Source organism: Tamandua tetradactyla, chromosome 15 (genome assembly GCF_023851605.1).
Source record: "Tamandua tetradactyla isolate mTamTet1 chromosome 15, mTamTet1.pri, whole genome shotgun sequence".
Lineage (NCBI taxonomy): Eukaryota > Metazoa > Chordata > Mammalia > Pilosa > Myrmecophagidae > Tamandua > Tamandua tetradactyla.
In genome coordinates, this window is record NC_135341.1 from 31,360,133 (window position 1) to 31,367,271 (window position 7,139).

Genomic DNA, 7,139 nt, shown 5'->3' on the forward strand with positions numbered 1-7,139 from the left:
TTTCCTCAGTATAGAGCAAATTAACTTCATGTATTGATCAAAATTTCCAGGTTACCTGTAAAGGAATGAGGCCATGCACACCGGCTGAGAACTGCTATTCTAGAAGCACAGGAGGCATTTCTGCCCATAGCTAGTATTCCGGATTTGAAGAGGATTTTTGAAAAATGCATCCTCCAGCTTCTTAAATCCATTCAACTCTGTTTTTTAAAGGTAAAATATAATTTATCTGATCCTGATTTGTTTGCACTTAACTCATCACAATGTTGTTTTGAAAAGCTGATGTACAAAAAGCTTTTTCATCAGCTTCTTGAAGAGCTTTTTCTCTTCAAGGGAAAAAAAAGAGAATCAGATCATGTTTGCCATTGGTAAACAAACTAAAGCCTTGGGAAAAAAAAAGTCAGGTTTTGGTCTAAAGTCTGAACTTACCAGAGGTCAAGGTGGTCTGAAACGTATGTTTACTGCTCCCTCTCTTGGAAAAGAATCAACTGCCTGGCCTTGCAGGCTAAAGCTGGTAAGGTCAGCTCTCTTTGAGCAAACCCTACCAAATGCTCCAGAGCTGAGATGCATGCTTGCTGCAGCCAGTAAACACTCCTACTGATGCTCTCCACAAAAGCCCATATTTTCAGCCTTGTTTTCTCTTTTCTTTTCATGTTGTTTCTCTCTGTGAAAAGATCAAAGCAATGAGGATACTTTTCCCCCACTCAATCAGACAGGAGTTCTTTGAAGTAACTATGTTTTTTCCTTTGGTTTTTTTTTTTTTCCTTTTCTCCTTAGGAAAAAACCTTTATAATCAGAGGCTGACTTTGTAAATTTCCTTAATACTAGAACTTTAACAGGTGCACATATGTCTCAGAAAGCAGAGCCTGCAATATCTCTTTCCTTGGATTTCCCCATCTTGTTTTTTACTTGATGAGAGCCACTGGGTGGATTTTAATGTGCCTGGGATGGATGAGAAATCTAAAGACATAATCCATTCATCAAAAACATAGGAAATAGAAGACATAAGAGTTCAGCTGAAAAGAAAACTAAATCAGGGAATTTTGAAAAGGCATTTGTAGTTACTGCTTAAGGCTGTCTTGAAAAAAATGTATCAAAATAATTTCATGAACAATCATCTCAGAAAGCAAAATGAAGCTGAAAGCTTGTTACTATGGTTCTTGCTTCCACAGGGAATTCAAAAGTTCTCATAAAATATAATGGGATCGTGAATAAAAAGTGATGCAGAAGTCAAGTTGAGCACATTTATTTTCAGGAGCCTTTCAATAGCATATACTGAATAAAACCAGAGATTCTCCAAGAATGAATATTTTTCTAATGGGTGATAAATAATTAATAATAGCAACTAATGTGAATTGAGCATTTTCTGTGGGCCAGCCATTATGCTAAGTGCTTTATGTATGATCTCATTTACTCTTCATATGTACCCTGTCAGGTAGGTGTTTTTATTAGCCTCATTCTGCAGAAGAGAAAAACAAGGCTCAGATACCCAAGGTCAACACAGCTTGAAAGTGGCAGAGCTAGAACCCAATCCCAGGTTTATTTGACCACACAGCCCAAGTTCTTAACCACCCTTAACAGGAACCTGTTACTTATTCTCTTTCAAGGCCCTAGAACTGCTGTGGCTTCTTCAAGGCTGAAGTCACATCAGTCCTGGTTAAGCAAACTGAAGTGATAATCTAACTTGGACAAGATTCCATTTTCACTGCTAATTAACTCAAAGAAAGCAGAATTGATTTACAGAAGTTTCCAGACACTGCCTCAACACTTCTTTTCGTATTGTGGTAAAATAAACCCACTTCCCTTTACTTTTCTCCATCAAAAAGTTAATAAAGTTGTCAAAACCTATCAAATTATACAATTAAAATGTAAGCATTTCATCATATGCAAGTATAACTCAAAAGCGTTGTTTCAAATAAGGATTCTAGAATACTCACTGGGCGGTGCTCCCAAAATGTTTTTTTGGCTTCATCATTTCCTAGATTTCATATCATTAATCGGTTGAACGATGTGAAATTGTCATTGTGCCTGTCAGGACCATAAGGATAAACTTTTAAAACTTTTTTATTAGTGTTAACACATTTGTCCCATGTAATCTGCAGCTATTCACCTATTGTCTTAGCAATGCATTTTGATTTAGATAAAGATTTTTTTTAATAGCAAAAGTGTTAGGTAGATACCATTCCTTTTTTTTCTTCCTTTGTTCTTTCTTCTGACTTTATTTTCCAGGACACCCAGCTGGACTACATTTCCCAGTCTCCTCGCATAAAGGGTAGGGTTGGACTTAGTTCTGGCAATAGAATGTGAGCAGAAGTGATGTGGGCCATAAAACCTCCCACAAGCTATACTCTACTCTTTTCCCTATTCTCAGGTTAGAAGTGATATTTTGAGGCCTTTGGCTGAGGCACAAGATGGAGAAACTTGAGTCTTTGAATAAGAGTGTGAGAAATCATGTGCTAAACCAACACTGTTAGAGGAGCAAGAACTAAACATGTAGTGTTAAGCCACTGAAATATGGGGATTTATTATTGCAACCAATGCTCCTTTTACTATTAGATTTTCCTTCTTTTATTTCTTTCAATAATATTTATTGTGGATTTTCTATGCCCTTCAGAGATTAGTTAATGCACAAAAATTAACCAAGTGGCTCTTCAAGGAAATGCTACAGAACTTTGGAAGTGGATTTTTCAGGGTCACTACAGCAAATTTACTTTTCATTTGTAGAAGATATCAGTTTTCTGCTGCCTGTTATTCATTCACCCCTTTCCTAGGAGCAGCTTTTCCATATTTCCTTTGGGAAACCACCCCTTCTCCATTCTAAGCCATGCGATATAGTTGAAATCCCCAACGTGTGAGTCCTGATTGGTTTGGGCCAACCAGTACATTTTGTCCTTCTGGCTGCAGGGATTGTCCGGTGGAACAAGAGTTGATGAGGAAACATCACTAAATTCTTCTGGTAAAGAAAAAATTTCTCTTCCTCTGCAAAAAGCTAGTGTAAGACACCCTCTCTCTCAACCTATTGAGTGCACTGCAATGATCTCATAGCCCAGAACACTGCAGTCATTTTGCTGCTACCAAAGAGAAACTGATCTGCCAAGATCGCTGTGTGAAGCCAACAAATGAAGGTGTCACTGCATGAGGAAAATCAGAGAAATTGAAAGGAAGAAGTCTTGGAAAACCTCTTCTCATAATCTAGATCAATCCTTATCAGACTTCTAGTTTTCTGGACTTCTCAGTTTTATGAGACTCTTATTCCCTGTCACGGTTAGGGACACGTGTCAACTTGGCCAAGTTGTGGTACCTGTTTATCTGATTGGGCAAGCGCTGGCCTGTCTGTTGCAATGAGGACATTTCATAGGATTAGGTCATGATCACGTCAGCTGAATCCACAGCTGATTCCATTTGTAATCAGCCAAAGGGTGTGTCTTCTGCAATTAGTGATGCTAAATCTAATCATGGGAAGCCTTTTAAGGAGGACTCAGAAGAGACAGGTTCCATTCCTGCTTTGGCTGGTGAGCCTCTCCTGCGGAGTTCATCCAGGCCATCCATTGGAGTCATTGGCTTCGCAGCCTGCCCTGTGGATTTTGGACTCTGCATTCCTGCGGTCATGTGAGACACTTTTATAAATTTTATATTTGCAAGTGTTCCTTGTTGATTCTGTTTCTCTAGAGAACCCTAACTAATACATTCCCTTATTGTTCAACCAACCTGAGTTGATTTTTCAGTCCTAAACTACACAATTTTGCTATTCATGAAGTCATTCATTCATTCATTCTGAGTTTGCCTGAGCAAGGAAAGATACCAGTTAGTATGAAATGGGCCAAAGAAATCACGATATTGAAAATACTTATTGAAATGTGCATATTATTTTCTGCCTTATGAAGAACTTTTTTTTCTCCTTGCACAATTTCTAAAGCTTCCAAACTGAGTCTAACTATATGATCCAATCACTCCTGTAGTGATAATTGAACTTTGGCATTCAGGAAGAATTCAAGCTAGACCACTGCTGATTGTCAAAGAAATCCATCTTTATAGGTTTTGCATTAATTTGTGCATCCTGTATTTTGATACATACTCATTTTGTAAGTTAAGAGCTATAATCATTTTATTCTAACACATCACACCTTCAAATGTACATAGAAAATAACATGTAGGTCGGATTATGCTGCAACCATAAAACATTTTCACCAATTGCTATTGTACTATTGATGAATTATGATTCATTCCACCCAGGACTCAGGCCTCTATGGCCATACATTTAACATTTATTCATTCATACTGAAATTGGGTGGATAAAGATTGATGACTTAGAAAAATAGAAAATTTGACTGCAAAAGGAATATATGATACTCAGCATACCATTTACAGTAGGTTGATTTATGTACCCCATATTCCTGATCTCAATCCGCATTCCTGTGTGTGTGAATTTATTTGTAAATAAGACTGTTTTAGTTTTCTAATGCTGCCAGAATGCAGTATACCATAAACGGGTTGACTTTTATAAAGGGGATTTATTAAGTTACAAGTTTACAGTTCTAAAGCCATAAAAATGTCCAAACTAAGACATCTGGAGAAAGATAACTTGGCTCAAGAAAGGCAGAACACCTCTGTCAGCTGGGAAGGCACATGGCTGGTGTCTTCTGGTCCTTTGGCTTCTGGTTTCAAACAGCTTCCCCAGGGGCATTTTCTTTCTACATCTCCAAATATCTCTGTCTGTATTGGCTCTGAGCTCCTGGCATCTCCTGGGGCTTCTGTATTTCTAAACATCTGCTTCTAAGCTTTCTCTGTCAGCACTCCAAGCATCTCCAATGACTTTGCCTATGTTGGCTCTCAGCCTTTTTCAAAATGGTTCCCTCTTTAAGGACTCTAATAAGAAGATTAAAACCCACCTTGAATGGATGGAGATACATCTCCATAGAAACTACTTAATCAAAAGGTCCCAGCCACAATTGGGTGGGTTACATCTCTATGGAAACAACTCAATCAAAAAGGTCTCAACCAAACAATAGGTCTGCCTCCACAAATGCAGATTACGATTGAAAGAACATGACTTTTCTGGGGTATACAACAGTTTCAAACCAACACAAGGACCTTGTTAAGATTTTTTTCAGTTAAGGTATGGCCCAGCAGAATCAGGGTGGGCTTTAACCCATGTTACTGGACTCCTTTTTAAACAGAAGAAATTTAGATACAGAGAAGTTCACACAGAAAGAAGCCAGAAGCCAGTGGAAACCAGAAGACCATAAAGGAGGAGAGAGAGATTGCCAAATGAAGAGGGCTGAAATGCAAGCTAAGGAATCCCAATGGCTGCAGCAAACCAGCACCAAAATGATGTAGGCTTCAGGAAGAAATCATAGCTATGCCGATGCTTTGATTTTGGACTTTTAGCCTCCAAATCCATAAGCTAATAAACCGTGAACTTGTTTTAACCAACCCATTGTGGGGTATTGTCATAGTAGCCTGGCCAACTAAGACACATTGAATCTGCATCTGCCTTCATTTTGTTTTCATTCAATTCTTCTTCTTCTTCACTCCCGATATAAGTCAATGCTCTTTAGGTGACAAGTGACAAAATAATCAACCCAAAATGATGAGCAAAAGTGAGAGAGAAGGCTGGTTGCAGAGGCTGAGGAACTGAAGGCAGAAAGCTGGAGCCTGGCAAGGAGACATGGAGTCTTGGAGCCCGTGGGAGTGCACTGACAGGAACACGGGACTAGGAAGTAAGCCAGACCGCATTCTTTGGGTGCACTACCCTCACCAGTGCATCCCCATGACCGGTGATTCACCCCATGTCCCACGTATCTGAACCCCATCACCTGCTCCCATTCCCTGCACTCCAGGCGCCCCCACCACACGAGCCCCCAGTGCACATACCTGCCCCACCCCCCCACCCCAAGCGCAGCCCAACCCACCTCTCCTGCACCCTTCCCGAGCACCACCTCCCCCTCCCTGTTCCCTGCAGGCTGTTGCCAACACATGAAGGTTGTGGGCACTAACCTGCATACCTAGGCTACCCCTGCCCCTGCCCATAGTGGCGCACAGCTTCACCCCACCCTCCCTGACCTCAGCGCATCCATTATGGCGCCCTCAGGCCCACGCATGTGCACAGGCCCCCAATCAGTTCATTCAGCTCTGGGAACTGCACTTTACAGCCGTCCTAGAACTGCGCATGCACACAGCCCTCAGTCTCACTTCCCAGCTGTGAGAAAGTGCCGACCTGCACAGCCGGGTCACATCTACCTCCAATCCACTAAGGCGTAATGCTGACCTGCTGCCACAGCTCTATGCACGCACACAAAGGGTCCCATACCTTAGACCAGCACACACCAGGGATATGCCCCCCAGACAGGTGTACCTGCACAGCTACCTCCTCCCTGGCTGCTGGGCACCCACATTCACAAGCATCAGCATAACATCCCCAACCTGTGCCCATACTTGCCCTGAAACAAATCACTGTACTGAAGGCTCCACCCCGTGCCCTGCTCTCTGTTGTACAACCATCCCACAAACACAAGGCCTTAGACTACTGAAAGAAATCAACTCCCAGAGTAAATCAATCATGATATTTACATGCCACAAAGACAGCAGAAGATCATTAAGCATATCACAATGCAGACAGATACAGCCCTGTCTAATGACCAAATTAAAACACATAGGAGACACAGACGTTGGAACAACTAATGAAAGATGTTCATACAACTCTACTTAATAAAATAAGTGGGATGGCAAATGATATAAAGAAGATCAAAAAGATAGTAGAAGAGCACAAAGAGGAATTTGAAAGAATAAATAGAAAAATAGAGGAAATAACAGAGATTAAAGACTCTGTTGACCACATGAAAAACATACTAGAGGCATGCAATACCAGACTTGAAGAGACAGAAGAAAGATTAAGTGATATAGAGACCAGGATAATTGACTTTGAAGACTCAAAACAGCAAATGGCAAAAAAAAGATGGAAAAAATTGAATAAGAACTCAGGGAAATGATAGACAAAACAAAGCATATGAATATAAGAATCATTGGTGTCTCAGAAGGAAAAGAGAGGAGTAAAGGGCTAGGAAGAGTAGTTGAGGAAATAATGGGGGAAAACTTCCCAACCCTTATAAAGGACATAAATATACAAGTCAAAGAAGCCCAAA